This window comes from Arachis hypogaea, chromosome 3 (assembly GCF_003086295.3).
Source record: "Arachis hypogaea cultivar Tifrunner chromosome 3, arahy.Tifrunner.gnm2.J5K5, whole genome shotgun sequence".
NCBI lineage: Eukaryota > Viridiplantae > Streptophyta > Magnoliopsida > Fabales > Fabaceae > Arachis > Arachis hypogaea.
This window is the reverse complement of record NC_092038.1, coordinates 15,629,677-15,656,223: the sequence shown is the minus strand read 5'-3', so window position 1 is coordinate 15,656,223 and position 26,547 is coordinate 15,629,677. Positions and strand designations below refer to the sequence as shown.

The 26,547-nt window shown below is 38.9% G+C and overlaps 1 non-coding gene across 1 annotated transcript; it reads left to right on the top strand.

Moving 5' to 3' along the window:
- The first annotated feature begins 15,468 nt into the window (after nucleotides 1-15,468).
- Nucleotides 15,469-15,576, top strand: LOC112793116 (small nucleolar RNA R71). Its single transcript, XR_003197825.1, has one exon. It is a non-coding gene; the product is annotated as a small nucleolar RNA R71 (small nucleolar RNA).
- The last annotated feature ends 10,971 nt before the right edge of the window (nucleotides 15,577-26,547 follow it).

Sequence of the window (26,547 nt, the reverse complement as noted above, 5' to 3'; positions counted from 1 at the left end):
CTTATGTAATTCATTGGTGGGAATTTCAGATAAGCGTATGGAGATGCTTGGTCCCTTCCGTCTCTCTGCTTTCCTACTGTCTTCATCCAATCCTTCTTACTCCTTTCCATGGCAAGCTGTATGCAAGGGTTTCACCGTTGTCAGTGGCTACCTCCCATCCTCTCAGTGGAAATGTTCAACGCACCCTGTCACGGCACGGCTATCCATCTGTCGGTTCTCAATCAGGCCGGAATAGAATCCAGTGATTCTTTTGCGTCTGTCACTAACGCCCCGCCCTCAGGAGTTTGAAGCTCGTCACAGTCATTCAATCATTGAATCCTACTCAGAATACTATAGACAAGGTTTAGACCTTCCGGATTCTCTTGAATGCCGCCATCAGTTCTAGCTTATACCACGAAGATTCCGGTTAAAGAATCCAAGAGATATCCACCCAATCTAAGGTAGAACGGAGGTGGTTGTCAGGCACACGTTCATAGGTGAGAATGATGATGAGTGTCACGAATCATCACATTCATCAAGTTGAAGAACAAGTGATATCTTGGAATAAGAACAAGCGGAACTGAATGGAAGAACAATAGTAATTGCATTAATACTCGAGGTACAGCAGAGCTCCACACCTTAATCTATGGTGTGTAGAAACTCCACCGTTGAAAATACATAAGAACAAGGTCTAGGCATGGCCGAGAGGCCAGCCTCCCAATGATTTAGAGATCTAAAGTGATCAAAAGATTCCAAAGATCCAAAGATGAAAATACAATAGTAAAAGGTCCTATATATAGAGAACTAGTAGCCTAGGGTTTACAGAGATGAGTAAATGACATAAAAATCCACTTCCGGGCCCACTTGGTGTGTGCTTGGGCTGAGCATTGAAGCATTTTCGTGTAGAGACTCTTCTTGGAGTTAAACACCAGCTTTGGTGCCAGTTTGGGCGTTTAACTCCCACTTTGGTGCCAGTTCCAGCGTTTAACGCTGGAAATTCTAAGGGTGACTTTGAACGCCAGTTTGGGCCATCAAATCTTGGGCAAAGTATGGATTATCATATATTGCTGGAAAGCCCAGGATGTCTACTTTCCAACGCTGTTGAGAGCGTGCCAATTGGGCTTCTGTAGCTCCAGAAAATCCACTTCGAGTGCAGGGAGGTCAGAATCCAACAGCATCTGCAGTCCTTTTTAGTCTCTGAATCAAATTTTTGCTCAGGTCCCTCAATTTCAGCCAGAAAATACCTGAAATCACAGAAAAACACACAAACTCATAGTAAAGTCCAGAAAAGTGAATTTTAACTAAAAACTAATAAAAATATACTAAAAACTAACTAGATCATACTAAAACATACTAAAAACAATGCCAAAAAGCGTACAAATTATCCGCTCATCAGTTACAAAATCGGTCGTTATTTTTTTAATTTAGCGACCGATTTTACAACCGATAGAGAAATAGGGTGAATAATTATTTGGTCGCTAAACCTGTGGTCTTTAAATCGGTTGCTAATTGTTAAGATAGCGATCGATTTTAGTGACCAACTAAAAAATACTATTATAAACTAATAAATCACTAAATTGGTCACTAATTTAAATCAAAATAAGATAGTTACTGAGTAACCCTCACTAAATCCTAACTCAACTCCCTTACACTATTCTCATCTTCTCCAAACAATTACCGAGTTACCCGTTGGAAGCATAACACCGTCTTCTGAGTTACCCACACCATTATCGTCTTCTTCATCGCAGTGTCATTTTCGTCATCTTTAGATTGCAATGCCTTCTCCTAAGCTCTCATCGCTGTCGTCTTCTAAGTCTCGGTGTCGTTGCCTTGGGTCTTTTAGATTTCAGCGGCGTGGTTATCGTCTGAATTCACAAATCATCTCATCATCGTCCAAATCTGACTTTCTCATTGTCGTGCCGTTCTTTTCTCACCATCACATCTTCTGGTCGCGCCGCTTCCTTTGCTCACTCCTTCGTTGTAGATTCAGATCTACCGTTGGTCATTGTCGCATAGTTCATTTCTCACCGCCACCTCCTCTAGTAACTTCTTCTCCAACAACAACAACAACAATAACAACAACAACAACAACAACAACAACAACAACAACAACAACAACAACAACAACAACAACAACAACAACAACAGTCCTCTGGTAATTTTTTTCAAACTAATTTATTTAATATTCTATAGCCTCAAATAATGATCATTTGTTGCTGGCAGAAGAATAATGTATCTAATCAGTGCAAGCACATAGTCCACCTTCTCACGAATGAGCAATCTCGGCTTTGAATTCCAGATGCAATTGATCTTGTAATTCTTTGTTTCTTTCTGATATCTTGCCTTCTCTTTATCTGATTCAGATTTTAGGTACGTCAATTTCTCCACTAGTATCTTAATATTTATGTGATTATTTGATTTTTGTTATTATGTTTCTAATTAACACATTTTGAGAATCAAACATAATTAGGTAACTATTTTTTATGGTGCTGATTTTTTTATTTAGTTATGCTGTGATTGTGTCTCATTTCGAGAATCTAATCTAATTATGTAAAACTACTGCATTTTTGGTATCTCGAACCATAGCCAACTACCGCAACTATTTTCAAACCACAAAGAATAACGGTGGTGCAGCCAATGGTAGTTTTATAGAACTGTTGGCAATTGATGGAGCTGCATATGATTCCATTTACATCAACCATTGAGTTTCATTTCACCTCATTCATAATTAATTCCTTTGTGGTACTATATATTAGCAGACAAAAAAATGCTATGACAAATTAATGCAGCAATGCTTGAAAGATTCAATATGACATGGCATGCAGATGCCACTTTCAAACACCAATTATTATATGGAGAAAATTAGTCAAAAAAAATGACAAGAAAAAAGGCTAGAGATTCAAAACCTTGAGAGAATGGTCAAGTCTCCCTATCAGAGCCAACAATAGTATTGTTTTGCCACTTTCTGAAGGGCCAAACAATAAGGTCATCCCGAAAGAGAATCAAGCATTGAAAACAAATCACTAGTACAATCATGTTATGAATTATGTTATTGAATACTGATCATCAAACCCTAAATAGAAACAAACAATAAACAAGTATTTAAGTAATCATGAAGTAAAATATATGCAATTGAAGATAGACTCAAATTTCTTTACAATCATGATGCTGAAAAGTGAAAACTAATATCATACCTGGTCCTGGGCTCTATCTGAAATGCAATAACGAAGGCAAACCCCCAAGTCCCTGCATCCAACCTAGTCCTAGGCTCTATCTGAAATGGAAGCCACGGGAGCAGGCACGAGACAGCGAAACTAGGCGCGAGGGACGGAGCGGTGGCGCGGTGAGGGAGAGATGGAGGCACGGCGCGGCGAGGCGAGGGAAGCATGGAAGAACGGAGGCACGGAGGCACGTAGGTAAGACGCGGCGAGGGAGAGAGGGACAGAGGCGCGGCAAAATACAAGGGATGAGTAGAAAACAAGGGACGAGGCACGATAGGGACGCCGAGAGGAGGAGGCGCGGCGAGAGGGCACCGTGCGGCAGATCCAGAGAGAGCTTGATGAAGAAGTTAGGGCTAAGGATATGTGAGTGTGGAAGTGAGAAGGGTTTTTTTTGGAATTTTAAAAATATAAGAGTGTCTTGCTATCCCAAAAAAAGAGAATATTCGTTTTTTTAAGAGAATATTCTGTTATTTTAGACGTTTTTGTCATATCAGGGATTTAATTGAAAAAAATTAACATATAGGAATCTAATTGAAAAGAAAAAAAGTATAGAGACCTAATTGAAAATTTCGTGAAACTATAGGGACCAACAGAGTAATTAAACCTGTATTTTATTATATTTAAAAAAGAATTTTGAATTAATAAAATAAAATAAAATAAAAACTATGAAAAATGATTTGAAAATATTTTATGAGGATTTTCGAAAAAGTGAGGAGAGAGAAAGTGGTTAGGATATTTTTGAAAAAGATATAATTTTTAAAAAAATCTTAAAATGATAAGATTTGAAAAATTTTGAAATTGAAATCTGAATTTTTATAAAAAAATTCGAAATAATTGCTTAAAAATAGTTGGAAAAGAATTTTTTTTTTGAATTTTACGATGAAAGAGAAAAACACACAAAAGATACAGGACTTAAAATTTTTAGATCTAATGGTCCTTGTTTTCGAGAATTTTGGAGGGAAAACACCAAGGAACACCAAACTTAAAAATTTTAAGATCAAAACACAAGGAAGACTTAAGAACACTTTGAAGACTCACAAGAACAACAAGAACACCAAACTTAAAATTTTTAGAAAACCAAAATAAAATTTTCGAAAGCTAAAGAAAAATTAACAAGAGAACACCAAACTTAAAGTTTGGCACAAGATTTAATCAAAGAAAAATTATTTTTGAAAAAGTTTTAAAAGGAAAATACCCAATTGCCAAGAACACAAGCCCACGCTCTAGCCAACTGAGCTATAAATTTAACGTGTTTTAATAAGGTATTTAATAACTAAAAATTTTTTGAAAACTAAAAATTTGAAAATGCACAAGAAAAACAAGAAAAGACACAAAACAAGATAAACCAAAAATCAAACAAGAAAAATTGACAAGAACAATTTGAAGATCAAGAAAGAACAAAGAACATGCAATTCGAAAATTGTAAGACAAAGAAAAGCATGCAATTGACACCAAACATAAAACATGACACTAAACTCACAGAAAAACTAAAAATTAATAAAGAAAAAAATAATATTTTTAAAAAAAAATTTGAAAAGAAAAAAAAAGACTGTGACCCAAAAGACAAAATTTCCTAATCTAAGCAACAAGATTCATCGTCAGTTGTTCAAACTCAAACAATCCCCGGCAACGGTGCCAAAAACTTGGTGCACGAAAATTGCACTCACACTATGTAATTCCGCACAACTAACCAGCAAGTGCACTGGGTCGTCCATGTAATACCTTACATGAGTAAGGGTCGATCCCACGGAGATTGCCGGCTTGAAGCAAGCTATGGTTATTTTATTATTCTTAGTCAGGATACCAATAGGGTTCTTTAGTTTCAATTGTAAAAAGTGAAAGAGCATGAAATGAGTATTTGTTACACAGTAATAAAGAATGTGTTGGAGTTTTGGAGATGCTTTGTCTTCTGAATCTCTACTTTCCAACTGTCATCTTCTTCACACACGCAAGGTTCCTTCTATGGCAAGCTGTGTGTTGGTGGATCACCGTTGTCAATGGCTATCATCCGTCCTCTCAGTGAAAATGGTCCAGGTGCACTGTCACCGCACGGCTAAACATCTGTCGGTTCTCACTCATGCTGGAATAGGATCCATTGATCCTTTTGTGTCTGTCACTATGCCCAACCCATGTGAGTTTGAAGCTCGTCACAGTCATTCAATCCCTGAATCCTACTAGGAATACCACAGACAAGGTTTAGACTTTTCGGATTCTTAAGAATGCTGCTAATGGATTCTAGCTTATACCACGAAGATTCTGATTAAGGAATCCAAGAGATACTCATTCAATCGAAGGTAGAACGAAGGTGGTTGTCAGGCACGCGTTCATAGATTGAGAATGGTGATGAGTGTCACGGATCATCACATTCATCATGGTTAAGTACAAATAAATATCTTAGATAGAAACAAGCGTATTTAAATGGAAAACAGAAGTACTTGCATTAGTTCATCGAGACACAGCAGAGCTCCTCACCCCAAAAATGGAGTTTAGAGACTCATGCTGTCAAAGAGTACAAAGTTCAGATCTAAAATGTCATGAGATACAAAATAAATCTCTAAAAGTTGTTTAAATACTAAACTAGTAACCTAGGTTTACAGAAAATGAGTAAACTGAGATAGATAGTGCAAAAATCCACTTCTAGGGCCCACTTGGTGTGTGCTGAGGCTGAAACTTGAGCTTCTCACGTGCCTGGGCTGTCATCCACGTGTACGCGTCGCTTGTCTCCTGCACCAGTCACGTTGATCCTTCGACGCGTAGGCATGGGCAAGGCATACGCATCACCTAACTGCAAGGTAACTATGGCAAATTGCATATCATTTTGAAGCCCCAGATGTTAGCTTTCTAACGCAACAGGAACCACCTCAGTCGGATCTCTGTAGCTCAAGTTATGATCGATTTAGTACGAAGAGGTCAGGATTGACAACTTAGCAATTTCTTCAATTTTTTGTGTTCCTTCCACTTTTGCATGCTTCCTTTCCATCCTCTAAGCCATTCTTACCCTATAAACCCTGAAAACACTTAACAAACATATCACGACATCGAATGGTAATAAGAGAAAATTAAAAATTAACAATTTTAAGCTTAGGAAGCATGTTTTCCATCATAGCACAAAACTAGGAAGGAAATGAAAAACAAGCAATTTCCATGAATAAGTGTGAGATTAGTTGACACAAACCCACTCAATTCAGTCCAAAATACATCATAAAATAGTGGTGTATCAATAACGTTACTCAGTTGATGGTGAAAGCAATGATAAGAAGATGGTTAAGGCTTCGGAGATGCTTTATTCTTCTGGATCAATTCGGTTTTACTGTCTACTACAACTGTGAATAACTTTTTCTATGGCAGGCTGAATGTGATCAATGCCTTTCTTGAGAGGTCACCGATTCTCCTCCAGTGCTGAACCCCAGGGTTCGTGCGGATCTAGTCTGATTGAGGGAGAAGCTCCTAGAGTTCATTCCCCTTGATGATCCTACTCAAAATGCCACAGACAGGGTCGAATCTTCCGGATCAGAGAATGTTGTGCCTTTGGTTCTAGCCTCTACCACAAAGACTCTAATCTTTCCATACCTCGGCTGAACTAGTGTCTCGAGAAGTCCTCAACGAAGTCGTGGATTAGCCGTCTTAGAGATGTATAATCAAGCTAGTGGTTCATCATTGTCTGATGAAAGACTCACTTTGAACCCATGTAGAATGAGATAACCTTGCTCCGGTTCAATGCATTCATAAGGATGAAGAACGAATATACATCTTAGAATAGAGAATCAAACATAGATTGAAGATAGAACAGTAGTACTTTTATTAATCCATAAAACTCAACAGAGCTCCTCCCCTCAACCTAGGAGGTTTAGAGACTCCTACTGATAGAAAATACAATGAAACGTGTAAAGTGTTTAGAAAAGTGATCGAATCTCCTAAAAGCATAAAAGTTCTCAAATAAATACTAGACTAATGACTAAGGATTACATAAGAAGGGTAAAACAGTCTTTTAGTGTGAAAATCCACTTTTGGGGCCCATTTGGTAAGTGTTTGGGCTGAGCAAAAGAGTAAGCCACGTGCTAGAAGGGTCTTAGGGTGTTGAACGCTGGCTAGGGGCACCTTCTTGGGCGTTGGACACTGGTTACTCCTCCCTTGGGCGTTGGACGCCAGAATAGGGCAGATACCTGTCATTGAATGCTAGTTTTGGACCTTCAATTCTGAAGCAAAGTATGGAATATTATACATTTCTGGAAAGTCCTAGATGTTAGCTTTCTATAGTTATTGAGAATGCTCCATTTGGACTTATATAGCTCTAGAAAAGCTCATTCGTGTAAGGAGATCAGACCCTGACAGCATCTGCAGCACTTTCTCTGTCTCTGAATCAGACTTTTGCTCCAGCTCCTCAATTTCAACTAGAAAATACCTAAAATTGCATAAAAATACACAAACTCAAAGTAAAATCCAAAAATGTGAATTTTACACTAAAACCTATGAAAATATAATAAAACATAAATAAAACATGCTAAAAAACTGTATGAAAATGATGGCAAAAAGCGTATAAAATATCCGCTCATCATCATCCCCCAACCACGTGACGATGATTTAATTGAGTTGGTTAATATCTTGAACCAACTTTTTTCAAGAAGACAAGGTGCCCATTTAATTTCCACTCCAACACATGAGGGTCCTATGACATCTGGTCTCCCTCCTGAGCTAAATGAAAATGCTCGAAAACAGTTGATAACCCTTCTTAGGCTCCTATCACATTCTCGACCAATCCATCAGGCTCGCAACCAATTCTTTCTGAGATTCTAAGTTTTTCTCTTGAGCTTCAAGTTCCAGCTCAACATTCTGCCATAGGCAAGAAATTTATGAAGATTGCTAATGACTATATTGCTGCCCAGAATAAGCTACAAAAAGATTAAGGAAAAGGCAACCACCCTGAATTCAGAAACAGAGGAATCTAATGAAGCTCTTCAACCAATGAAAGATTCTTGTGAAGAATTTAATTTAAGAATCTCTCAAGCTTTTACTGCTCGAGCCTATTATGTCAAAGAAGAAGAAGAACTCCAAGCAGAATTAACTCGAATCAACCAAAGGCTTGCAATGGTTCGAGGGAGAATAGCTGTTATAGATCTTCATCTGACCACTGCACAGCGCATGCAACAGCAACTTCTCAAGGTGATTTATTCCATTGAGGCCAAACAAGAGGAGCGCGCGAGACAGTTCAAAAAAATTCAACATGATGAATATGAGCAGACCGAAATACTCTCATCCCTGGACAGTGAGAGAATTCAACTTTATTCTGACTTGGGAAAGCTCCTAGCACCTTTTATTTTGCCGCCTTAGAATATCAATATTTGTAATGACATCCTTTCATCTCCAAACCTATGCATTTTAATTTTGATTTGACAAACAATGGTATTGCTTCAAATACTTTCCGTTTATCGATTTGACTACATTTCCAGATTCGATATCTTTAATTCGATATGCATTTCCAGAATATAATTCAATTATTTGAAAAGACCCTTTCCAAGTATGGAACCATTTGCCAAGAACCCTTTATTTTTTCCATCGGCAAAATAACTTTTAAAACCAACTCCCATATGCTGAAGCATTTTTCTTTCATTCGACGGTTATAACTTCGAGCAATAATTTCTTTTTGCCGAATCATATTTTCAAGCGCCAATATACGTTCTGAGTCTAAATCATTTAACTCATCAAACATTGCGTTCCAATAATTGTCAACAGGTAAATCATCTTGCTTCAAGACTCTCAAAGTATTAAGATTGATTTCTAATGGCAAAATAGCATCATGCCCATATACCAATTTATAAGGAGAAGTACCTGTCGATCCTCTTGGAGAGTTTCGATAGGCCCAAAGTACCTGGCTCAAAGTCTCATGCCAAGTTTGATGTCTGCTTCCGATCTGCTTTTTGATTAGGTTAATTAAAATTTTATTTGCTACCTCAACTTGTCATTGGCCTGTGGTGCACGAAATTGTGATCACTACTTTTCACAAATCAATTAATCCCCGGTAATGAATCCAAAAACTTGGTATTCAGTACCATGGCATAAACACAACTTCGCACAACTAACCAGCAAGTGTACTGGGTCGTCCAAGTAATAAACCTTACGCGAGTAAGGGTCGATCCCACAGAGATTGTTGGTATGAAGCAAGCTATGGTCACCTTGTAAATCTTAGTCAGGCAAACTCAAATGGGTATGGTGATATACGAATAAAGCATAAAGATAAAGATAGAGATACTTATGTAATTCATTGGTAGGAATTTCAGATAAGCGTATGAAGATGCTGTCCCTTCCGTCTCTCTGCTTTCCTACTGTCTTCATCCAATCCTTCTTACTCCTTTCCATGGCAAGCTGTATGCAAGGGTTTCACCGTTGTCAGCGGCTACCTCCCATCCTCTCAGTGGAAATGTTCAACGCACCCTATCACGGCACGGCTATCCATCTGTCGGTTCTCGATCAGGCCGGAATAGAATCCAGTGATTCTTTTGCGTCTGTCACTAACGCCCCGCCTTCAGGAGTTTGAAGCACGTCACAGTCATTCAACCATTGAATCTTACTCAGAATACCACAGACAAGGTTAGACCTTCCGGATTCTCTTGAATGCCGCCATCAGTTCTAGCCTATACCACGAAGACTCTGATCTCACGGAATGGCTGGCTCGTTTGTCAGGCGAGCACTCGGTTGTCAGGCGATCAACCATGCATCGTGTATCAGGAATCCAAGAGATATTCACCCAATCGAAGGTAGAACGGAGGTGGTTGTCAGTCACACATTCATAGGTGAGAATGATGATGAGTGTCACGGATCATCACATTCATCAAGTTGAAGAACAAGTGATATCTTAGAACAAGAACAAGCGGAATTGAATAGAAGAACAATAGTAATTGCATTAATACTCGAGGTACAGCAGAGCTCCACACCTTAATCTATGGTGTGTAGAAACTCCACCGTTGAAAATAGATAAGAACAAGGTCTAGGCATGGCCGAATGGCCAGCCTCCCAAAGAGGGTTCAATCATAAAAACATGATCAAAAGCTCTCTAATACAACAGTAAAAGGTCCTATATATAGAGAACTAGTAGCCTAGGGTGTACAGAGATGAGTAAATGACATAAAAATCCACTTCCGGGCCCACTTGGTGTGTGCTTGGGCTGAGCATTGAAGCATTTTCGTGTAGAGACTCTTCTTGGAGTTAAACGCCAGCTTTTATGCCAGTTTGGGCGTTTAACTCCCATTTTGGTGCCAGTTCCGGCGTTTAACGCTGGGATTTCCGAGGGTGACTTTGTACGCCGGTTTGGGCCATCAAATCTTGGGCAAAGTATGAACTATCATATATTGCTGGAAAGCTCAGGATGTCTACTTTTCCAACGCCGTTGAGAGCGCGCCAATTGGGCTTCTGTAGCTCCAGAAAATCCACTTCGAGTGCAGGGAGGTCAGAATCTAACAGCATCTGCAGTCCTTTTTGGTCTCTGAATCAGATTTTTGCTCAGGTCCCTCAATTTCAGCCAGAAAATACCTGAAATCACAGAAAAACACACAAACTCATAGTAATGTCCAGAAAAGTAAATTTTAACTAAAAACTAATAATAATATACTAAAAACTAACTGGATCATACTAAAAACATACTAAAAACAGTGCCAAAAAGCGTACAAATTATCCGCTCATCACAACACCAAACTTAAATTGTTGCTTGTCCTCAAGCAACTGAAAATCAAATAAGATAAAAAGAAGAGAATATGCAATGAATTCCAAAAACATCTATGAAGATCAGTATTAATTAGATGAGCGGGGCTTTTAGCTTTTTGCCTCTGAATAGTTTTGGCATCTCACTCTATCCTTTGAAATTCAGAATGATTGGCTTCTTTAGGAACTCAGAATCCAGATAGTGTTATTGATTCTCCTAGTTAAGTATGATGATTCTTGAACATAGCTACTTATTGAGTCTTGGCCGTGGCCCAAAGCACTCTGTCTTCCAGTATTACCACCGGATACATACATGCCACAGACACATAATTGGGTGAACCTTTTCAGATTGTGACTCAGCTTTGCTAGAGTCCCCAATTAGAGGTGTCCAGGGTTCTTAAGCACACTCTTTTTGCCTTGGATCACAACTTTATTTTTTTCTTTTTCTTTCTTTTTCTCTTTCTTTTTCTTTCTTCTTTTTTTTCGAATTTTTTTTCTCTTTTTTTTTGTATTCACTGCTTTTTCTTGCTTCAAGAATCATTTTTATGATTTTTCAAATCCTCAGTAACATGTCTCCTTTTTCATCATTCTTTCAAGAGCCAACATACATGAACCACAAATTCAAAAGACATATGCACTGTTTAAGCATACATTCAGAAAACAAAAATATTGCCACCACATCAAAATAATTAAACTGTTATAAAATTCAAAATTCAAGCAATTCTTTTCTTTTTCAATTAAGAACAAATTTTTTTATTTTTATTTAAGAAAGGTGATGGATTCATAGGACATTCATAACTTTAAGGCATAGACACTAGGACACTAATGATCACAAGACACAAACATAGATAAACATAAGCACTAAAATTCGAAAAACAGAAAATAAAGAACAATGAGATTAAAGAACGGGTCCACCTTAGTGATGGCGGCTCTTTCTTCCTCTTGAAGATCCTATGGAGTGCTTGAGCTCCTCAATGTCTCTTCCTTGTCTTTGTTGCTCCTCTCTCATGATCCTTTGATCTTCTCTAATTTCATGGAGGATGATTGAGTGTTCTTGGTGCTCCACCCTTAGTTGTCCCATGTTGGAACTTAATTCTCCTAGGGAGGTGTTTAGTTGCTCCCAATAGTTTTGTGGAGGAAAGTGCATCCCTTGAGGCATCTCAGGGATCTCATGATGAGTGGGGTCTCTTGTGTGCTCCATCCTCTTCTTAGTGATGGGCTTGTCCTCATCAATAGGGATGTCTCCCTCTATGTCAACTCCAACTGAATAACAGAGGTGACAAATGAGATGAGGGAAGGCTAACCTTGCCAAGGTAGAGGACTTGTCCGCCACCTTATAGAGTTCTTGAGCTATAACCTCATGAACTTCTATTTCTTCTCCAATCATGATGCTATGAATCATGATAGCCCGGTCTATGGTAACTTCGGACCGGTTGCTAGTGGGAATGATTGAGCGTTGAATAAACTCCAACCATCCTCTAGCCACGGGTTTGAGGTCATGCCTTCTCAATTGAACTGGCTTCCCTCTTGAATCTCTCTTCCATTGGGCGCCCTCTTCACATATGACTGTGAGGACTTGGTCCAACCTTTGATCAAAGTTGACCCTTCTAGTGTAAGGATGTTCATCTCCTTGCATTATGGGCAAATTGAATGCCAACCTTACACTTTCTGGACTAAAATCCAAGTATTTCCCCCGAACCATAGTAAGCCAATTCTTTGGATCCGGGTTCACACTTTGGTCATGGTTCTTGGTGATCCATGCATTGGCATAGAACTCTTGAACCATCAAGATTCCGACTTGTTGAATGGGGTTGGTAAGAACTTCTCAACCTCTTCTTCGGATCTCATGTCGGATCTCCGGATATTCACTCTTTTTGAGTGAAAAAGGGACCTCGGGGATCACCTTCTTCAAGGCCACAACTAGAAGTGGTCTTGATGCACCCTTGAGATGAATCTCTCCATCTCCCATGACTCGGAGGTGGAAGCTTTTGCCTTCCCTTTCCTCTTTCTAGAGGTTTCTCCGGCCTTGGATGCCATAAATGGTTATGGAAAAACAAAAAGCAATGCTTTTACCACACCAAACTTAAAATTGTTGCTCGTCCTCGAGCAAAAGAAGAAAGAAGATAGTAGAAGAAGAAGAAATGAGGAAGAAGGGAATGGCTATGTGTTCGGCCAAAGAGGGGTAGAAGTGGTGTGTATGTTGTGTGAAAATGAAGGAGTGAAGGAGGGTTTATATAGGAGTGGGGGAAGGGTAGGGTTCGGTCAAGTGAGGGTGGGTTTGGGTGGGAAAGTGGTTTGAATTTGAATGGTGAGGTAGGTGGGGTTTTATGAAGGATGGATGTGAGTGGTGAAGAGAAAGATGGGATTTGATAGGTGAAGGGCTTTTGGGGAAGAGGTGTTGAGGTGATTGGTGAATGGGTGAAGAAGAGAGAGAGAGTGGTGGGGTTGGTGGGGATCCTGTGGGGTCCACAGATCCTGAGGTGTCAAGGAAAAGTCATCCCTGCACCAAATGGCAAGCATAATTGCGTTTTTAGCCGATTCTGGCGTTAAACGCCGGGCTGGTGCCCATTTTTGGCGTTTAACGCCAGTCTGGTGCCCCTTTCTGGCGTTAAACGCCCAGAATGGTGCCAGACTGGGCGTTAAACGCCCAACAGCTAGCCTCACTGGCGTTTAAACACCAGTGGGTTCTTCCTCCAGGGTGTGCTATTTTTCTTTCTATTTTTCATTCTGTTTTTGCTTTTTTCATTGATTTTGTGACTTCTCATGATCATCAACCTACAAAAAAACATAAAATAACAAAGGAAAATAGATAAAATATAACATTGGGTTGCCTCCCAACAAGCGCTTCTTTAATGTCAGTAGCTTGACAGAGGACTCTCATGGAGCCTCAGAAATACTCAGAGCAATGTTGGAACCTCCCAACACCAAACTTAGAGTTTGAGTGTGGGGGTTCAACACCAAACTTAGAAGTTAGTTGTGGCCTCCCAACACCAAACTTAGAGTTTGACTGTGGGGGCTCTATTTGGCTCTGTTTTGAGAGAAGCTCTTCATGCTTCCTCTCCATGGTGACAGAGGGATATCCTTGAGCCTTAAACACCAAGGATTCTTCATTCACTTGAATGATCAATTCTCCTCTATCAACATCAATCACAGCCCTTGCTGTGGCTAGGAAGGGTCTGCCAAGGATGATGGATTCATCCATGCACTTCCCAGTCTCTAGGACTATGAAATCAGTAGGGATGTAATGGTCTTCAACTTTTACCAGAACATCCTCTACAAGTCCATAGGCTTGTTTTCTTGAGTTGTCTGCCATCTCTAGTGAGATTTTTGCAGCTTGCACCTCAAAGATCCCTAACTTCTCCATTACAGAGAGAGGCATGAGGTTTACACTTGACCCTAAGTCACACAAGGCCTTCTTGAAGGTCATGGTGCCTATGGTACAAGGTATTGAAAACTTCCCAGGATCCTGTCTCTTTTGAGGCAGTTTCTGCCTAGACAAGTCATCCAGTTCTTTGGTGAGCAAAGGGGGTTCATCCTCCCAAGTCTCATTTCCAAATAACTTGTCATTTAGCTTTATGATTGCTCCAAGGTATTTAGCAACTTGCTCTTCAGTGATATACTCATCCTCTTCAGAGGAAGAATACTCATCAGAGCTTATGAATGGCAGAAGTAAGTCGAATGGAATCTCTATGGTCTCATTTTGAGCCTCAGATTCCCATGGTTCCTCATTGGGGAACTCATTGGAGGCCAGTGGACGTCCATTGAGGCCTTCCTCAGTGGCGTTCACTGCCTCTCTTTCCTCTCCAAATTCGGCCATGTTGATGGCTTTGCACTCTCCTTTTGGATTTTCTTCTGTATTGCTTGGAAGAGTACTAGGAGGGAGTTCAGTAATTTTCTTGCTCAGCTGACCCACTTGTGCCTCCAAGTTTCTAATGGAGGACCTTGTTTCAGTCATGAAACTTTGAGTGGTTTTGATTAGATCAGAGACCATGGTTGCTAAGTCAGAGTTATTCTGCTTAGAACTCTCTGTCTGTTGCTGAGAAGATGATGGAAAAGGCTTGCTATTGCTAAACCTGTTTCTTCCACCATTATTATTATTGAAACCTTGTTGAGGTCTTTGTTGATCCTTCCATGAGAAATTTGGATGATTTCTCCATGAAGGATTATAGGTGTTTCCATAGGGTTCTCCCATGTAATTCACCTCTTCCATTGAAGGGTTTTCAGGATCATAAGCTTCTTCCTCAGATGAAGCTTCCTTAGTACTTCTTGGTGCATTTTGCATTCCAGACAGACTTTGAGAAATCATATTGACTTGTTGAGTCAATATTTTCTTCTGAGCCAATATGGCATTCAGAGTGTCAATCTCAAGAACTCCTTTCTTCTGACTAGTCCCATTGTTCACAAGATTTCTTTCAGAAGTGTACATGAATTGGTTATTTGCAACCATTTCAATCAGCTCTTGAGCTTCTGTAGACGTCTTCTTCAGATGAAGAGAGCCTCCAGCAGAGCTATCCAAAGACATTTTGGATAGTTCAGAGAGACCATCATAGAAAATACCTATGATGCTCCATTCAGAAAGCATATCAGAGGGACACTTTCTGATTAATTGTTTGTATCTTTCCCAAGCTTCATAGAGGGATTCTCCTTCCTTCTGTCTGAAGGTTTGGACTTCCACTCTAAGCTTACTCAATTTTTGAGGTGGAAAGAACTTTGCCAAGAAGGCATTGACTAGCTTTTCCCAAGAGTCCAGGCTTTCTTTAGGTTGAGAGTCCAACCATGTTCTAGCTCTGTCTCTTACAGCAAAAGGGAATAGCATGAGTCTGTAGACCTCAGGGTCAACCCCATTAGTCTTGACAGTGTCACAGATTTGCAAGAACTCAGCTAAGAACTGATGAGGATCTTCCAATGGAAGTCCATGGAACTTGCAATTCTGTTGCATTAGAGAAACTAATTGAGGCTTAAGCTCAAAGTTGTTTGCTCCAATGGCAGGGATAGAGATGTTTCTCCCATAGAAGTCGGGAGTAGGTGCCGTAAAGTCACCCAGCACCTTCCTTGCATTGTTGGCATTGTTGTTGTTTTCGGCTGCCATGTGTTCTTCTTCTTTGAAGAATTCGGTTAGGTCCTCTACAGAGAATTGTGCCTTAGCTTCTCTTAGCTTTCTCTTCAAGGTCCTTTCAGGTTCAGGGTCAGCCTCAACAAGAATGCTTTTGTCTTTGCTCCTGCTCATAAGAAAGAGAAGAGAATAAGGAAATGTGGAATCCTCTATGTCACAGTATAGAGATTCCTTGAGGTGTCAGAGGAAAAGAAAAATGGAAGACAGAAGTAGAAAATTCGAACTTATCAAAGAAGATGGAGTTCGAATTTTGCATTAAGGAATAGTGTTAGTCCATAAATAGAAAGATGTGAGAAGAAGGGAAGTAATTTTCGAAAATTAAGTGAAAGATTTTGAAAACATTTTGAAAAACACTAATTGATTTTCGAAAATAAAAGTGGGAAAGAAGTAAAGTGATTTTTGAAAAAGATTTTGAAATTAGAAATCAAAAAGATTTGATTGAAAGTTATTTTGAAAAAGATGTGGTTAAGAAGATATGATTAGTTTTAAGAAGATGTGATTTGAAAAACATTTTAAAAAGATTTGATTTTAAAAATTAATGACTTGGCTATCAAGAAAAGATATGATTCAAAACATTAAACCTTTTTCAACAGAAAAGGCAACATACTTGATATGTTGAATCAAATCATTAATTGATAGCAAGTATTTTTGAAAAAGGAAAGGAATTGATTTTGAAAAAGATTTGATTGAGAAGATTTGATTTGAAAAAGATTTGATTTTGAAAAACTTTGAAAACTTGAAAAAAAAAATTGAATTGAAAACAGAATCTTCCCTCTTGTGCCATCCTGGCGTTAAACGCCCAGAATGGTGCACATTCTGGCGTTTAACGCCCAAATCACTACCTTTTTGGGCGTTAAACGCCCAACCAGGTACCCTGGCTGGCGTTTAAACGCCAGTCTGTCTTCCTTACTGGGCGTTTTGGACGCCCAGTTTTTTCTGTGCAATTCCTCTGCAGTATTTTCTGAATCTTCAATTCTCTGTATTATTGACTTGAAAAGACACAAAAAAATATTTTTGGATTTTTAATAATAAGGAATAATCAAAATACAACTAAAATCAAATAACAATGCATGCAAGACACCAAACTTAGCAGTTTGTATACTACTGACACTAATGAGAATGCATATGAGACACCTAAACACTCAAGTCAAAAGAATTCAAAGATCAGAGTAAGAAATCATCAAGAATTACTTGAAGATCCTTAAGACACATGAATGAATGCATGCAATTGACACCAAACTTAAGATGAGACACTAGACTCAAACAAGAAATATTTTTGGATTTTTATGATTTTGTAATTTTTTTTTGTGCTTTTTCGAAAATAAAGTGGAAAAAGGTATCAAAATTCTTAATGAGAATTCCAGGAATCATGCAATGTTTAGTCTAAGACTCCGGTCCAGGAATTAGACATGGCTTCACAGCCAGCCAAGCTTTCAAAGAAAGCTTCGGTCCAAAACTCTAGACATGGCCAAAGGCCAGCCAAGCCTTAGCAGATCACTGCTCCAACAGCAAGATTGATAGAAATCAACAAGCTCTTGTGATGATAAGTTGAAACCTCGGTCCAATGAAATTAGACATGGCTTCACAGCCAGCCAGACTTCAATAAATCATCATGAAACTCTAGAATTCATCTTCAAGAATTCTGAAAAAAAAATACCTAATCTAAGCAACAAGATGAACCCTCAGTTGTCCAAACTCAACAATCCCCAGCAACGGCGCCAAAAACTTGGTGCACGAAATTGTGATCACTACTTTTCACAAATCAATTAATCCCCGGTAATAAATCCAAAAACTTGGTATTCAGTACCATGGCATAAACACAACTTCGCACAACTAACCAGCAAGTGTACTGGGTCGTCCAAGTAATAAACCTTACGCGAGTAAGGGTCGATCCCACAGAGATTGTTGGTATGAAGCAAGCTATGGTCACCTTGTAAATCTCAGTCAGGCAAACTCAAATGGGTATGGTGATATACGAATAAAGCATAAAGATAAAGATAGAGATACTTATGTAATTCATTGGTAGGAATTTCAGATAAGCGTATGAAGATGCTGTCCCTTCCGTCTCTCTGCTTTCCTACTGTCTTCATCCAATCCTTCTTACTCTTTTCCATGGCAAGCTTAAGCAAGGGTTTCACCGTTGTCAGTGGCTACCTCCCATCCTCTCAGTGGAAATGTTCAACGCACCCTGTCACGGCACGACTATCCATCTGTCGGTTCTCGATCAGGCCGGAATAGAATCCAGTGATTCTTTTGCGTCTGTCACTAACGCCCCGCCTTCAGGAGTTTGAAGCACGTCACAGTCATTCAATCATTGAATCCTACTCAGAATACCACAGACAAGGTTAGACCTTCCGGATTCTCTTGAATGCCGCCATCAATTCTAGCCTATACCACGAAGACTCTGATCTCACGGAATGGCTGGCTCGTTTGTCAGGCGAGCACTCAGTTGTCAGGCGATCAACCATGCATTGTGTATCAGGAATCCAAGAGATATTCACCCAATCGAAGGTAGAACGGAGGTGGTTGTCAGTCACACGTTCATAGGTGAGAATGATGATGAGTGTCACGGATCATCACATTCATCAAGTTGAAGAACAAGTGATATCTTAGAACAAGAACAAGCGGAATTGAATAGAAGAACAATAGTAATTGCATTAATACTCGAGGTACAGCAGAGCTCCACACCTTAATCTATGGTGTGTAGAAACTCCACCGTTGAAAATACATAAGAACAAGGTCTAGGCATGACCGAATGGCCAGCCTCCCAAAGAGTGTTCAATCATAAAAACATGATCAAAATCTCTCTAATACAATAGTAAAAGGTCCTATATATAGAGAACTAGTAGCCTAGGGTGTACAGAGATGAGTAAATGACATAAAAATCTACTTCCGGGCCCACTTGGTGTGTGCTTGGGCTGAGCATTGAAGCATTTTCGTGTAGAGACTCTTCTTGGAGTTAAACGCCAGCTTTTATGCCAGTTTGGGCGTTTAACTCCCATTTTGGTGCCAGTTCCGGCGTTTAACGCTGGGATTTCCGTGGGTGACTTTGTACGCCGGTTTGGGCCATCAAATCTTGGGCAAAGTATGGACTATCATATATTGCTGGAAAGCCCAGGATGTCTACTTTCCAACGCCGTTGAGAGCGCGCCAATTGGGCTTCTGTATCTCCAGAAAACCCACTTCGAGTGCAGGGAGGTCAGAATCCAACAGCATCTGCAGTCCTTTTTGGTCTCTGAATCAGATTTTTGCTCAGGTCCCTCAATTTCAGCCAGAAAATACCTGAAATCACAGAAAAACACACAAACTCATAGTAAAGTCCAGAAAAGTGAATTTTAACTAAAAACTAATAAAAATATACTAAAAACTAACTGGATCATACTAAAAACATACTAAAAACAGTGCCAAAAAGCGTACAAATTATCCGCTCATCAGCCTGTGCATAATAAGGGGTTGAAGTAACCATATTAATGTACCTTGAAGCTACAAATTTTTTTATTCGCTGACCAGTAAACATAGTTCCTTGATCAGTACTCAATGTTTGAGGAATCCTAAATCGATGAATTTTATATTCCTCGATAAAATCTATTATTTCATTTTGTCCAACCTTTATTAGAGGAACCGCTTCAACCCACTTCGTGAAATAATCTATTGCCACCAAGATAAACTTATGGTTTTTTGACGAGGGGGGATGTATCAACCCAATTAGGTCTAAAGCTCAACCTCGAAATGGCCAAGGCTTAATGATCGAATGCAATTCAGATGCTGGAATCTGTTGCACCACTCCATGGCGTTGACACTCTTGACAAGCCTTTGCATTATCAATACAATCTTTAATCATGGAGGGCTAATACACATGATTTTGATATAAAACCCATTTCATTTTTGTTCCAGCCTGATGAGCACCATATATACCTTTATGGAGTTCTCCTAAAGCAATGTCCTTATCCTCTGACTTAAGCATCATGAAAGGCTCCCATCGATCCCTTTCTTATATAACTCATTGGCCATTAAAAAAATCATTGCTTTTAATTTCATCCTCCTATTAACTCGAATACTGGGGTTCTTTAAATATTCAACAATAGGTTTTCTCCAATCATTATCTCTCCATTCATCTCATTATAAAGCTTCTCTTTCATCTATAGGCACTAAAATTTGGCAATATTTTGCCAATTTTTTCAATGTTTCAGGGCCTATTTTATATCTCGAAGCAATTTGGGCCAACTCGTTAGCAATTTCATTCTGGATCCTTGGGATATGAACTAATGAAACCTTTCGAAAGAAAGTTAATAACTTCCAAGCTGTTGCCAAATATTTTTGCAACTTCTCATTGTTACACTTAAACTCTTTCGATAACTACTTCAACACTAATTGGGAATCTCCTAAAATCTGAAATTCCAAAGCGCCTTTCGCAATCAAAATCTCAAGACCTAAAATCAAAGCTCCATATTTTGTCATATTATTTGAGCAAGGATATTTTAGCTCAAACAGAAATTCCGATGGAATTCCTTCTAGTGAAATAATGAGGATTCCTACCCATGCACTCTCTTTGTGCTTCGATCCATCAAAATATAAGTTTCAATACTCGAATTTAACATCAAGCATGTTTGCCCCCTGGTCATTTAGATTTTTCGAATTATCAACTAAAAAATCTGCAATGACCTGGCATTTCACTGCCTTTGCTGGAACATATTGTAAATCGAACTCTGTCAAAGCAAGCATTCATTTTCCCAAACGACCTCGCAACCTCGGAGAGCTCAATATATATTTGACAAGGTTTGTGCAATAACTTTCACAAACTTAGCCACCATATAACACTTTAATTTCATACACGCATAATATAAAGACAAACACAATCTTTCTATTGGCGAATACCTTGTCTCGATATCAGTCAATACTCAACTAAGCTAATAAATGGCTCGTTCATGTCCATTTTCATCATCTTGGGCTAACATATACCCAATCGTGTCTGTAGATGTAGCAATGTACAGTTTCAAAGGTTCATATAGGCAAACATTCGCCATTATCGGTGCTTTGGACAAATAAGCCTTTTATTGACATGAAAGCCTGTTGATACTCATTTGTCCATTCGAACTGTGAATCATTCTTTAGTTTTACTAAAGGTGCAAACACTCGAGTTTGGCCAGAATGATTCGATATGAACCTTCGAAGGTAATTCACCTTCCCCAAGAATGGCTGCACTTCTTTTTTTAACTTAGGAGAAGATAATGCTAAAATTGCATCAGATTAGTTGCATTGTAGATATAGATTCTAAACCAACAAAAATTCCTTCGTGCAAATGTTTTGGTTGTCACAAGTAACAAACCCCTTTTTAAAATTGATAACCGAGTATTAAACCTCGGGTCGTCTTCTCAAGGAATTGCAGGGAGGTATGTTCTTATTATTGGTTATGAAAAAGTGTGTTTTGGGGTTTTGAAGTTTGGGCAATGGGCACAAGCATATTTAAATGACAAGTAAAATAAATTAACAATTATGATGAGAATTGGATTTTTCTCCCACCTTGTTAACCTCTAACTATGAAAGTAAGTTAAGTGAATGAATTAATTCGAATCCTCAAGTCCTAGTCTTTCCTTAGGAAAGGCTAGAGTTATTGGAATATGAATTAATGAAATGAAGAAATCCAATTTTCAATCAACAATGAGTTTGATAACTCTAGAGTCACCAATTATTTAACCAAAGCCAAAAAGGAAACTATCTAAATTAAATAAAAAGCATTCATAAATAAAACAATCATAAACTGAAATACCTCAATTAACATTAATTAAGAAAATCAATCCAAACATGGAAAATTAAAAATAAATAAATACAAAGAACAATGAACCTGGGATTGAGAGTCACTCCTAAAACTAAGAGAAGTCCTAAATCCTAATCTTAAGAGAGAGGAGATAACCTCTCTCACTAAAAACTACATCTAAAACCTAAAATTGTGAGTTATGAAAGCATGATCATGAATGGATGCATTCCCCTACTTTATAGCTTCTAATCTGTGTTCTCTGGGCCAAAAATTGGGTCAGAAACAGCCCAGAAGTCACTTCCAGCACTTTCTAGTCCGTACAGGTCGCGGCCAAGTGACACGGAGGCATCGCCCACGCGGCCGCGCGGATTAAAGTTCGTAGATGCGACGCGTCCGCGTGAATCACGCGTTCGCATAGCCTAGCATCAAAGAAACTATGACATATTATATATCAAATCGAACTCCCGGACGTTAGCTTTCCAACGCAACTGGAACCGCGTCGTTTGGACCTCTGTAGCTAAAGTTATAGTCGTTTGAGTGCGAAGAGGTCAGGCTGGACAGCTTAGCAGTTTCTCCAACTTATTGTATTCCTTCCATTTTTGCATTCTTCCTTTCTATCCTCTGAGCCATTCTTGCCCTATAATATCTGAAAAAACTTAACACACATATCAAGGCATCTAATGGTAATAAGAGAGGATTAATAATAAGCAAATATAAGATCAAAGAAGCATGTTTTCAATCATAGCACAAAATCAGGAAGGAAAATGTAAAACATGCGAATTGTATGAATAAGTGAGTAAAGAGTTGATAAAAACCACTCAATTGAGCATAAGATAAACCATAAAATAGTGGTTTATCAACCTCCCCACACTTGAACAATAGCATGTTCTCATGCTAAGCTCAAGAGAAACTATAAAGAGATGAAGAGGAATGATAGAATGTATGAGATGCAACCTATGAATGCAAGTAAATGTAAAAAATGTTTCTACCTACTTGGTGAAAAAGTAAATAAATCTTTCAAGAATAAATATGAACTAGATTTCACTAATTCAAATCACAAAATACAATACAAATAACTTGCAAGAAGAAGATAGCTCATAAAAGCAGGGAACATAGAATTAAGCGCTGAACCCTTACTTGGTAGTGTATATCACTCTAACACTCAAGTGTCTAGGGTCAATTATCTCAATTCTCTACTAATCTTGCTTTCTCTAGCTTGCTCTTCATCTAACAATCAACAAAAATTTAATGCACCAATACACAAATCAAGAGGTCTTTTAAGGGTTCTAATGGGGTTAGGGTCAAGGTAGGATTGTATTTGGCCAAGTGGACTAAAATTTGAATCCTTAATTAACATAAACTTCCCACCTAATTTAAGACAATCCATTTAATTAAAATGTAAAATCTAACTTCCCATTAACTGTGCTTTCTACATGTTCATGCATCCTAACATTGAGTTTAGTACATATGCATTAATATCAACACTTACTTTGGGGCATTTTGTCCCCTTTTATTAATTGCTCTTTTCTTTTTCTTTTTTTTTTATTTTTTATTTTTCTCAATGCATATGATTAAAGTATTGAATGCAATAATATGTGCTCAACTATTATTTTGCACATTTTCACTAAAATACACAACACCCAATTATTCAAACCAAATAATTTCAAACCCAACTTCCCCACACTTAAATCATGAGCACTTTTACTAGTCTAAACTAACCAAGGATTCAAATTAAGGACATTATTGTTTTCCGCTTAGAGTTAGTAATGAGCTAAAGTAAAGAACAAATGGGTATATTAGGCTCAAATTGGTTTGCAAAGGATAATGAGAGGGTAAGGCCATATGGGTATGTAAGCTTAGTGAAACAAAGGCCTTAATCATATCAGTGCATGCATACATTAAACAATGGAAATATAGAATTAAGCAAGACAAAGATCACAATTTTAGAGAGAAAAACACACACCAAAAATAAAATATTGGTTGATAAAATGCAACCAATCAAGTAGGCTCAAAATCTCACTGGTTTTGTGTGTTCAGGCTCTAAACTATGTTCCAAAATAATATTTCTTCAAACAAGTTTTTCAAAAAGTTTTATTCAAATTAGTGAAATACTATAAAAATTTCTTGAAAAAGAAAATATTACTTTAACCAAGTGGTAAAATATGCACAAAAAACAAACATGCAATCAAACATGCAAATGCAACAATGAAAAACAAGAATTGGTGTTGAGAAGGGACTAACTAACCCGTGGAGATCGGTATCGACCTCCCCACACTTAAAGATTGCACCGTCCTTGGTGCATGCTGAGATGTGCAGGTGGATGGGGGTTGTAGTTCCTCAGCTAATGCGCTCTTGTGTTCCTTTCCTTGCCGGTGGTTTGGGAGTATCTTTCTCTTTTTACCCTTCTTGGTGGCCATCCTAAAAGGGGAAAAAGGAAAGTAACAAGTAAAGCTAGGGGATCCAGCAAGGAAGAGAGCGGGAAAGGTGGTAATCAATGCACAGTAAAGAAGAATGAAGTTAACACATGGTCATGACTACATGTGAAAAGTCATCAATGGAAATATAGCAAGTGCATGTGATGACAGTTAAATGCAAGATGTTTATTAGCATGCTGGCAAAGGCATGAGTAGCATAGATCAAGCATTCAATGTCCAAGTTAGATTACCAAGTCTTTCAAACTAACAATCATGTTTGTAATAACAATTATATTTGATTAATAAAATATAAAAAGGGTTTTGTGAAAAGCAAGCATTTATAGTAATAGATTAAAAGAAATCTTAAAAATAGTGCACAATGCCATACGGGCGTTTTCACAAACACATAGCATGCATGGTAAATAAGCTATTTGAAAGTATTAAATTGAACATGGAAGCAACCCTTTAAAAAATAATATATAATTGTCAAATAATCCACAAAAATATAGAAAAACAATTACCCAAATAAAATTCCAACACCAATGAAAATAATGCAATGAATGAAAGTATGAAATTAAGTAAAAGAAAATGAAAGATAAGAAGAATGAGAAGGGAAAGAAGGGAAGAATAGGTAAGTAAGAAAGAAGGGAGGGAAAATTAGGATTGGGGAAGAAAAGATAAAATATTTTGGCATATTAGGTTAAGGTGTGCGACACTGGCGACGCGGTCGTGTGGGTGATGCGGCCGCGTGGTGTGCAATAAGGTCAGGTGACGCGGACGCGTGAGTCACGCGATCGCGTCACTTGATTTGTGCTAGTGGCGCGAGTGCAGCCTCGCATTCGCACAACTCTCTGTTTGAATTGCATTTTGCCAAAAATCTGGGTGATGCGATCGCGTGGATGGCCATTTTTGAAAGACGACGCGGCCGCGTGGGGCACGCGTTCGCGTGGGAGGGCTTGGGCTTCTAGCACGAGTCCAGCCCAATTCCAGCACAACTTTCGGCCATGCACCTTTTTGACGTCGATTTTCATGGCACGCGGCCGCGTGGGTCACGCGGTCGCGTGGGTTGATTTGTGCCACTGGCACGCCTCCAGCCACGCTCTCGCGTGACTCTCTATTCAATTCTTTTCCTCCCAACGCACTAGTGACGCTGCCGCGTCGCGTGCGTGTTTTCCCTTTTTTATGCAGAATGCAGTATGCAGAATACAATGCTTAATGTGAATGCTATGCATGATTCCAGGTTCAATAAAATAAAATAAAACTCAAAAACAGACAAAACTAAATAAAATTAAAATTGAAAAAGGAACGATCATACCATGGTGGGTTGTCTCCCACCTAGCACTTTTAGTTAAAGTCCTTAAGTTGGACATTTGGTGAGCTCCCTGTTATGGTGGCTTGTGTTTGAACTCATCCAAGAATCTCCACCAATGTTTGTATCTCCAGTAACCTCCGGGGTCCCAAACTAAGCATGTAAAGCCCTTAAGAAGCTTCAAACAGATTCTTAGGCTCCCGGGGTGACAAATGTCAGAACAGATTCCAGGATCCCAAACCTTACTTTTACACCCATTTTTGTCTCAATCTGTATTTTTCCAGTCGGGTGAACGGTGATCTGAATTCTCACTGCAGCGACCAAACAGCTTCCTAGACCCATTTAGTTGAGCTTTATACCAACCTTTGCGTTTAAACTTAAAGCTTCCAACCATAATGAACCTTGCAGGACAATTCTTACCACTAGCCATCTTTCGCTTACTCTTAATGTCACAAAGAGCTCTAAGTTGACCATCCGTCTCCAGTAGCCCATATTCAAGTGGAATTAGAAAGCTAAGGGATATGAATTTTACCCACTTGAATGTTGTGAAGGATGATGGCAACTTAGGGGGAGGTATTTTTAATGAAATTGCAAGCTCCACTCCCTTGTGCTCTTCTCTGATAATTACCACCTCTTTGCAAGCTTCTTCAATTTCAACCTCTTCCTCTTGGTAGCTCTCTTCTAATTTAATCTCTTCTTTATTATTTACCAAGGGCATGGGAGGTTGTGCTTCTTCTTCTTTAAATTCCATCTCTTGATCAACCTCTTCCAAGTCTTCAGCCATGATATGCCTTGGAGGTTGTACACCCTCCTCAACAACAAATTCAAACTCCTTAGAAGAGGGTTCTGTGACTTGAGGTTCCCGTGGAGGTTCTGCATCTCCTAAATCTTCAACCACGTCTTCCTCTGCGACTATTATAGTTTTCTCCACTTGTTCCAATACAAAGCTATGTTCCTCATTGTCCACCGAAGTTTCTAGTGTCTCCTTCATGCTTTGCTCTTCTTTTGATTCTCCACATGCAGCCATGGGAGTACTTTGAGTGCTCAGATGTTGGGAAGCTATT